Here is a 10,528-nt window from a genome sequence, read left to right on the forward strand (position 1 = left end):
ATGCAAAAACGTTAACTATGAATATGTGAAGATCTTTGGGATTTCGAATCCCCAATGCTTTTTTCTAACTGATATAACTCTACACATCAAAGCAAATAAGGGATGGTCTTCCTAGATATGCCTTATCTTCGCCAGACTATCTTCCTTCGAGGAAGCTTGGCACGCTTAGTTTGCTAAGCTATAGAACATCTTTGGCCAAACTCAAACACAATCAACTAGAAGATATAGAACAATCAAATTAATGAATAAGCATGGTTCATCTACATTCCAAAGAAAAGGAACTAGCTACTCATTATCACAAAGTTCATAAGAAAAATAAAGATGAAACATAGGGGGAGAGAGAGAGAGAGAGAGAGAGAGAGAGAGAGAGAGAGAGAGAGAGAGAGGGAGAGGGAGGGAGGGAGAGAGAGAGAGAGAGAGAGAGAGAGAGAGAGAGAGAGAGAGAGGGAGAGGGAGAGAGAGATATGGTCTTCTTCTTCAGCAATGAGAGAGATGAGAGCCGCGTTCGCACACAATGAATCTCCTCTCTTTACTCGTCGATTTGACCTTTATTCTTTTGTATTTTCAAAAAACCCAAACCTGGAAAGTTGTAGATATTTTCAATATTGTTCCATAGAATCTTGAATCACCACAATCCAATCTCATACGAGAGATATATGCCCAAAATACTGAAGGTAGGTCTGTTTACCTAATTTACAGATTTATTACTAATTTTGTTCCTTAGACCTCCACCTGTTTCCAAGTTGGCTAAGATGTCAGTTTTCATGATTTCTTGGACAGCAAGATTTAATGAAATGATTTAAAATCCACCAATATCTAATATAACTGCCAACTTCACTCCATATTATCTCTAATATCCAAAATCATCTTATTCCTGAAAAATACACAAAAATACTCAATTAGCTCTCTTCAATTAAATAAGTATGAGGAATTAAATCAAATAAATAATGGTAAATGCATGCTTATCAAATACCCCCACACTTGAGTGTTTGCTAGTCCTCGAGCAAAATGAAACGATAAAAGTAATACGGGAAATAAATAAAGAAAAACCTAACTCACTTTCGTAGGAATCACGGTTGCACTTAGCATATGCAACAAGCCTTTAAACCCGTAGGTTACCCTAGTGGATGAGGTGTGTCTCATGAGTGTTTGCAGAGAATATAGACACAAAATTCTTAAGTGCTCTTCTAAGTATTCTGGCAGTAGTAAGAGTAAAAAGATAGATTCCAAGACGAAGACACTCCACTAAAGATTAAAGGGAATATAGGCACCCCCACACTTAAGCTCTTTACACCCTCTCTTGATTCTAGCTCTAGGCAAACAATTCAATCGAGAAGTCTCATCTTATCTTCAGTCTATCAGTTGACCCTCAGATAAGACTAAACTAGGTACCAAATAATACCAAGAACTTAAGATCTAAGCAATATTGACCTTCTTAGACATTTAACCTTTATAAGCACAGTACTTCACTTCTTTCTTTAATGCTCACAATTCTAGTCCGTGCAATGTCTTGCCTCTTAAGCTTTCTAGATGGCCTATGTAACGAGTGTTAGGTCAGCCGCTCTCAAGCCAGATGTCCGTAAGGGACTAGGTGTAGAATACCCCTCGAACTTACTTACTCAAGCCAACTAGGCTACAAGCCAAGACTGGACCAAAGACACCCCAACTGTTTGACGCAAGGCATGATGTTGATGACACCGAGACACAATTACTAAGGAGGTCTAAACTTTAAACTTCAGTCGATTCTTTTTTCTTTTCTTTTTTTTCACATTATACTTCAATTCACTTCACATTTAAATAGTCTAAAATCGGTCTCAACTTGTCACCATAAGCACAAGGCAATACAAGATAACTAGATGGTCAAACCTTTTGGACTATATGGAGTTCCTATTTTCCGATTCAACCTCAGTCTCAAAATGTAAAACCCATTACTATTCTCTTAAGAGGGGTGTTCATTACATCAGATGGGATTTCTAAAACACTTAGACTCTCATTTTGTATCTAAGCAAGGAATTAAGACATTTATCTTACCAAAGCCAGAAAAATTGGGCACTTTTTATCTTTGTGACAATGCTCTGCCAACTATCAACAAGTCTTACTCGAGTTGACACCCCCCCCCCCACACACACTTAAATTATGCAATGACTTCAGTGCATGCAAGAAATATAAAAAAAAAAAAGATAGAAGCAAATATATGCCCAAAATACTGAAGGTAGGTCTGTTTACCCGATTTTCAGATTTATTACCAATTTTGTTCGTTAGACATCCACCTATTTCCAATTTGGCTAAGATCTCACTTTTCATGATTTCTTGGGCAGTAAGATTGAATGACATGATTTAAAATCCACCAATATCTAATATATTTTCCAACTTTACTCCATATTATCTCTAATATCCAAAATCACCTTAATCCTGAAAAATACACAAAAATACTCAATTAGCTCTCTTCAATTGAATAAGTATGGGGAATTAAGTCAAATAAATAATGGTAAATGCATGCTTATCAATTACTCATCAGAGACTTCTGGAAGTCTTACTGATAGACAAGCCCAAAACATACGGGACATTGTTACGTAAGTGCGAGAAGCAAGCTAGTGTTTATAAGGTAATAAATGCCCGGGCGAAGGCAGATCGGGATCGAAGACCCGATCAGGAGAATGAATAGAACACTTCCAATGATCGAGATCGAGGATCAAAGAACCAATGGAAGCGCGACCAGGGGCAAGAAAGCTTCACCCCACTCAATGCGAAACCATCGGAGATTTTGATGGATATTCGGGACAAGAAGTCATTAAAGAGGCCTAGGAAATTACATTCTCGACCGGAAGATCGTGATATGACAAAATACTGCCGCTTCCACAAAGAATACAGCCACCACACTGACAATTATCGAATCCTGAAATCAGAGATCGAGAAATTGATCCAGGAAGGGAAACTTGGTCAGTATGTTCGAGGATCAAGTAAATCCCGAGAAAGATCACCCGAGCCCAAGAAAAGGGCCCAATCGACCAGTCCGGAAGAAACTACCAAAAAGGTTGACAAAGGAAAAGAGAAGGATGGTCGGGAAGAATCACTCGTTTATGTTATCATGGGTGGGCCGACCATGGAGTCAATAAAGAAGGCAAAACAGAAGGCCTGGTTTGTGGGAGCAGTTCATTAGCCAAAAAGGAGAAAAAAATCCAGCGTGCCCTGAACCTATAACGTTCACCGACAATGATATGAACGGGATAGTGGTTACCGGTCTTAAGCGCCCATGAGCCCAAGTCTACTATTTGCAACCCTACCAATTAATGGCCTCTCACGAGTATCCACAATGTGATTCATGTCCTCTCACGGGTTGGTTATCGATCTTGAGCGCCCACAAATCCCCATTGCTACCATGGGTTACTCGGTCTCATTACCCTTCCGAATCGTGTCTGATATAACAGGGACATCCTTGCCAAATACCACTAGACAAGCATCAAGAGGGCACCATCTAAAATATCTCATATTATTCCCACTGATGTCCAAGGACAGAAATGTCAAAAGCCCATTCCCCAATCCCAAATCATACCTAATCAATCACATTCCCAATTCAGTCATAACATGCACAATCGATATTCCATCGCATAGAAAGATACATAATAACATGATCAATCACATATGTAAATGACAAGAATAAGTATTCATCGTAACAAAAGAATACATGAATATGGTACTACTGTACTTGAAGTACTTACAGCAGTAATACAATACTAAGAAAATACAATAATGGTAGTGAATCTAAGAAATTCCCAAAATAGAAACAAAGATTCACGAAATCTATGTAATTATGGAAACAACTGTCCTTACCTTAATAGATTCGAAGATATTCCGAAAGTCAAAGAAATCAAGTCCAAAGTTAGCAAATCAACCCTAGACAAGCATAGATACAACATTAGGAGTGATGCGTCCAAAATCTGCTCAGCCCTTAGATCTCATCGTGATGTCCTGCAAAATGAAAGCGTCAGATGTGGCCCGACCGCTGGGGTCGGGAGTCCACCTCCGAAGGCTAAGTCGGTTGATGAACTTAATCACAAACGGCTCTGCTAGAAGTGCGAGCTAAGGGATGAAGAATCGGGAAAGGTGATCTAGATAGCAGATCGCTGATAGTTTAGGTCTATCAGTATGTATCTGAACCTGAGTCTCAGATAGTATTCTTTTCGATCCCCTCACCTTGTATGGTAGTGAGGTTTATATAGAGTGTACCTTCGAATCTCCTTCGTTGGATGCACTTGAGCCTTCTTCTGGTAGTCGTTGGATCTTAACAGTTAGATCCGTTGAGCAATAGACTTCTACTAGTTTGGACTAGTAGAGGACTCCTGAGATAACCTTTAGATTATGTGATGATTATCCCTTCGATAGTGATTATCCGCAGCCGTTAATTCGAGTCTGCCATTATTAGTTTGATTACCCTAATCCATATGTAGGATTAGGGCGCGCTTGCAGCCGAATAAGCTTTCTTCTTCAGCAAGCCATCTTCCGGATCCGGTTCGTTCGGGAGCGAGTCGGATCTCTCCGTCTCGACCGGGGTCGAGGGTCGGACCAGGTATGAACCCGGTCTGATCATAATCTCTCCGTATCAAGGAGAAAAAAACCTAGAAGATCTGAGGTCAAACGGATCAAATCGGACGAAAGCATCAATGCTGTCCACAGCTGGCTGACTAGCTGGTTGACTGCTCCAGTCGACGAGGTGAACAGTGATCGAAGCCAAAACTGAATTTTTTATCCGAAACTCATCTTCTGGGACTCGAAACACTCTGAAATTTGAAAGGAATCTATGGAATAGTACACTAAGACTATCTAGCAAAGCATGGTTTTCAATGAAAACAACCATGGATGCAAAGGAGAATGGAGGATCATATCACAAGGATCATTAGCAATGGATCAAAGATGAATACTATCATAAACTTAGATGTAACATGCTAAAGAATTCAGATTAGAAAAATGATCATGTTTTCATGAAGAAGTAACTCTCATATTCACTTCTTTGGAATGAATTGGATTTAATCCATTCAAAGACCTTAACCCCACTCATGGTAATGGTCATGAATGGTCATGAAGTTGAAATGAGAAATGAAGGTCAAGAGCTAGAATTTGAGCAAATTCCACCCTTCAAGTAAGCTCACCTCATCACCATGATCAAGACCTTTAAGGCCCATAACCAATGCTGGGGGGGGGGGGTTTTTTTGGGGGGGGGGGGGGGGTTTTTTTTTTTTTTTTTTTTGGTAGAAGTAGGTCTATATATTCACGCGCGACCCACGCAAGGCATCAAGATTACATAAATCCAGAAACCCAGGATCCAAAAGAGGCCAAAGAGTCCGGCACGCAACGGACACAGCCTTACCCGCGAGGAAGTCAGCCACAGCATTACACTCCCTTTTAACAAAACCAAAAGAAACATTTTGGAGCTGAGATGCAAGAGTTACCACATCCCACACTAAGTTTTGAATGTCCACAGCAATCAACTCCAGCTTGGTCACGAACCTGATCACTTCCGCAGAATCTGATTCCATCAGGACATTGCCAAAACCTTCCTCCACAGCAAATAACAAACCTTCACGTAGTGCCAACATTTCACCAACAAGGATCGACTCAAATTGGGCTGGGATTGCTAACCCTCTAATGGGCCTTCCCCTTGAATCTCTACACACCAAGCCCAGCCCACACCCTCCCCTGTTTAGAGCAGCATCCACGTTTATCTTTACAAACCCATCAGGCGGACAAATCCACCGATCAAGCACCCTAATCGCCTCCTCTCTTTGAAGCTGCAAATCTTCTCGGTTATTCTCAATGAAACATTCAGCAAACTCTCTCGCCTCAGCCGTCGCTTTCTCAGCCACTCTTTCCGGCGACCACTGCACTCCTTCGAAGATGAGCTCGTTCCTTGCTTTCCATATTCTCCAGCAAACATATGCAATCATCGATGAAGCTTCCTTGAACTCTTTCTTCGCTTTCGGTAGACATGATTTCCACTCACTAATTGCTTGATGCATCAAAGGATTAGCCGGCGGCGAGAAGGACAAAGGAGATGCGAACCATACCCTGCGTGCAAACTGACAGTCTAACAATATGTGATCGGTAGATTCCAACTCACCACATCTGCTGCATCTAGGGTCAAAATTTGTGATCCTCTTGGATAATTCACCCGCCGAAGGTAAAGCTCCTGCACACGCTCTCCACAACATGTGTTTGATTTTTGGGGCTGCATGACAATTCCATATATTTTTCCATACCACCGAATCTATGATGACTCTGTGAGAACTTCTTGATGATGATGGTTGAGTGCTTCTCTCCCTTTCCTTCAAGTTTAAGATATGATGGTATGTAGATTTTACAGAGAATATACCACTTCTTGCTGGACCCCAAACTTTCCTGTCTTCCCTAGATGTTAAGCTGATTCTGATTTTTAAAATCTCCTTTGCATCATCTTGGCCAAATACTTCATTAATTAGATCCCTCCTCCATGTTATGGAGTCTTCATCAATTAATTCTGAGACCCATACAATCCCTTTCTGATCTCTGTTGCAGCTCTTTATCTTGAAGTCGGGATTTGAGAGGATCCACAAATCTTCCCACACTCGTATAGATGCTCCATCCCCCACAATCCATACTAATCCTGTTTTAAGAATCTTCCTGCCCTCTATAATACTTTTCCATGCCCAAGAAGGATTAGAGCCCACCTTAGCAGATAGAAAATCAGAGTTTGGAAAGTAAATTTGCTTCAGGATTCTTACCCAGTAGACATCCGGATTACTCCAAACTTTCCAAGCTAATTTACATAACAGGGCCAAGTTCTGTATGTAAGGATCCCTGAGACCAAGCCCACCTCTATCCTTTGCTTGGCACAACCTCTCCCACGACACCCAACAGATCTTTTTTTTATTATCATTTCCACCCCATAGAAATTTTGTAGCATCTTTTCTGATTTTTTCATGATGTGATTTGGGAAGAGTAAAGTGGGATGCTGCATAATTGTTGATGGTGAGGCCAATAGATTTAAGAAGCACTTCTTTTCCAGCCATAGATAGGAGATTTGATTTCCAACCTTGCATTCTGTTACTTGCTCTTTCTTGAATTTCTCTAAACCCTTCCTTCTTTGAAGCTTTGAATTCCGAAGGGAGACCCAAATATTTTTTTGGAGGCCCCCCAACAGGAATTTTCAGAATCCTTGCCAACCATCTTTTGATTCTAGGAGCAGTGTTAGGGCTGAAGTAGATAGAAGACTTTTGCTGATTAATTTGTTGACCACTTGCAGCACAGAACATATTTAGACAAGCTTTGATGTTATGAAACTCCTGAACATTGACCTCTGAGAATAGCACTGTGTCATCAGCAAATAAAAGATGAGAAATTGGAATAGTCCTATTTCTTACTCTTAGCCCCGAAATAAGTTTCTCCTGTAGAGCAACTCTGAGAACAGAGTTAAGGGCTTCAGTACATAACACAAAGATAGCAGGAGACAGGGGGTCTCCCTGTCTAATCCCTCTGGAAGGGTCAATTGAACCTCTAGCAGCTCCATTCACCAAGACTTGATAAGATACTGATTTAATGCAAGACATAACAAGATTCACCCACTGATCACAAAACCCCAACTTAGAAAGTGTTCCTTCCACAAACTTCCATTCAAGACTATCATAAGCCTTCCTAATATCAAGCTTTATGGCCATGACTTTCTTTTTTCCTTTCTTTTTCTTCCTAATGTAATGAAAACATTCATGAGCCACTAGAATGTTATCAGAAATGCTTCTATTTGGGACAAAGGCAGATTGGGGTTCACTAATGATCCTATCAAGGATGCCTTTCAGTCTAGTTGCAATCACTTTTGTTGCTATTTTTACAATGACATTGCAAAGACTTATAGGCCTAAACTGATCAATAGTATCAGGCTGGTTACACTTAGGAATTAAGCACACATAAGTAGAGTTAATATCCTTAGGCATACAACCAGATGAGAAGAGATCGAAGACAAACTTACATATATCTTCATCCACCAGTTCCCAGTAATGCTGATAAAAGGTGGGGTAGACCATCCGGACCTCGGAGACTTTAGTGGAGCCATCTCTCACAATGCCGCCTTAATCTCCTCTTTGCTAGGAACTCTCATCAGCATATTGTTGTCTTCTAGAGTGACTTTTGGTTGAACCGATGACAGAACAGTAGTGAGTGCTTCTTCATCAATACCTTTAGAAGTATAAATATCCCTGTATTTGTCCAAAACCTCCTTAAACATTTCCTCTTCAGAGCTGGTCCATCTTCCAGAGCTTAATTTCAGCTTCAGAATTCTGTTGTGGCTTCTTCTTTGGATAGTAGAAGTCTGAAAGAACTTGGTATTTCTGTCCCCCGCTTTCAACCAAAGCTCTCTAGATTTTTGAGCCCACATTTCCTCTTCTTTTTTTAGCTCTAACTCCAGCTTTGATGCGGTTTAACCTCCTTCTCCTCATTAACCTGTGAAGGTTGTTGAAGAACACCTTCCAGCTCCTTAAGAAGATATGATATCTTTGATTGTACATGACCAAAAGTATCTTTGTTCCACTTTAAAAAGACTTCCTTGATATTTGTAGTCTTGACCATTAATTTTTCAGCAGAATTATTGCCCCCTTCGATACTCCAAGCTTGATTTGCCACCCTTTTGCACTCCTTGTGTTGGAACCACATTGATTCAAACCTGAATGGTCTTACACCTGAACTCCTACCTCCCACAGTGTCTATTACAATAGGTAAATGATCAGATCCAAAGTAATAGGATGAACCACCACCGAAGCTTCCCCAAATTGGTTTCTCCATTCAGCATTAGCTACAGCCCTGTCCAATCTTATCCTGATATTTGCTCCACCTTTCCTTCTATTGTTCCATGTAAATTGAGGTCCTTTAGATCCAAGGTCAAGAAAAGAGCAATCATCCATCATTCTTTGAAATCTGTCATTATCATAATTACTTCCATTGGAACCACCTTTCTTCTCTTTCCAAGAGACAAATGAGTTAAAGTCTCCAAAGCATAGCCACTGTCCACTTCTATTCACTGCTAGGTTTCTCAACTTGTCCCAAACCAGCTCTCTTTTATCCCTTTCCGGATCCCCATACACCATAGTGATGTAAAAGGATGTTGCTCCATTGAAAGATACTTCAGCATCAATCATTCTTTTGTTAGATTCTATAACATTCAAAAAGGTAGAATTCCCATACAAAACCGCCAATCCACCTTTCCCAATCGGCTCCTCAGTAAAGATATTGTTGAGATTCAATTTCTTTCCTAATCTTCTTAGAACCTCCATCTTGTTCTTAGTTTCCATCGAGAAAAATCGGTTCAGTCTCACCTTTCTTGAGAGATTTTTCAAAGCTTGAACTGTCGGTGATCTCCCAACACCTTGACAGTTCCAATCGATTATCTTCATAAATCCCTTTGGTGTTGATAATCCCCAACAGCCAAGGGACCCTCCTCTAAAAAAAGAAGGGAAGTAGATTGGTTTTCCAGCTTTAGTTCCTTACCTTCATCACTCAGCTCTCTGTTCATACGGTTCTTCTAAGGAGGCATGATTGACTTTCTTTTTCTTAGATTTGGAGTCTTTACTGTATGCAGACCTTACGATGTAAGGTTGAACTAAACTTCTTCTTCTTGCTAGCTTTTTCAAGTTTCTTCTTTCACTCCCATTCCGAATACCACGTGGGAGAGAACTACCTTGATAACCGACATCCTCCCGCTGAATATGTTTACCACAAGAATAGTTCCCTCTTTCCTCCTGCCGACTAGACTTCCTTTTCTCCATCAGATTTGCATCTACCTTCTTCATCCTTTTATCCTCTGTGAACCAGCTCTGTTGAGTCATATCAGATTGACTTTTGCATTCTTCTTTTTGGGAAGGGTTTGGCTGATATGATGCAAGGTTCAGCTGGGGAGCTATTTGAGTGGCTTGAGATGTCAGGGAAATATTGGATAACATAGGTAAAAGTGTCATCAAGTTTGGAGGATTTCCTTGGAAATGATGGATATGGTTCTGAATAGCAGCCAGAATGTGTAAAGCAGATGTCTCATTGGGGTTCACGTTGGACATGATGGTGTTGTTGTGAGTTGCATTATCCAAAGTATGTAACTTATCAGCCACATAATCTCTAGGACCCTGGTGTAAAACAGCTTTTTGACTTTGGGGTGTTAGGTTGATAGAAAGTTCAGCAGAGCAGATTTTATCTTGAGCAGCACTCTTGTCAGTTGATGTGACAAGACTAGAGGAAGTGGAGGGTGGTTGGAAACTGTAGGTTTGTTTTGCAGGGTAGCTTTGAGAAGATGGGGTTGCCGGATTCCGGTGGGCTGCCTGAGGTTGTGAGGTAGGTTGTGGTTCAGATGTTGAAGAGAGGTGAATGTTAAGAACATCTGCCTGCTCCAACATTCTTTGATTTGGCATAAAAGCTCTAACAGAAGCAGTATATGAAGGTGGAGGAAAAGAAGAACAAAGTGAAGCATTTCTACACTTATGACTCACCTGATGATTTCTTTTCTCTTGAAAGAATTCTT

The sequence above is a fragment of the Hakea prostrata genome, chromosome 10, assembly GCF_041222555.1.
Source record: "Hakea prostrata isolate BN-2017 chromosome 10, UWA_Hpros_2, whole genome shotgun sequence".
NCBI classification, from domain to species: Eukaryota; Viridiplantae; Streptophyta; class Magnoliopsida; order Proteales; family Proteaceae; genus Hakea; species Hakea prostrata.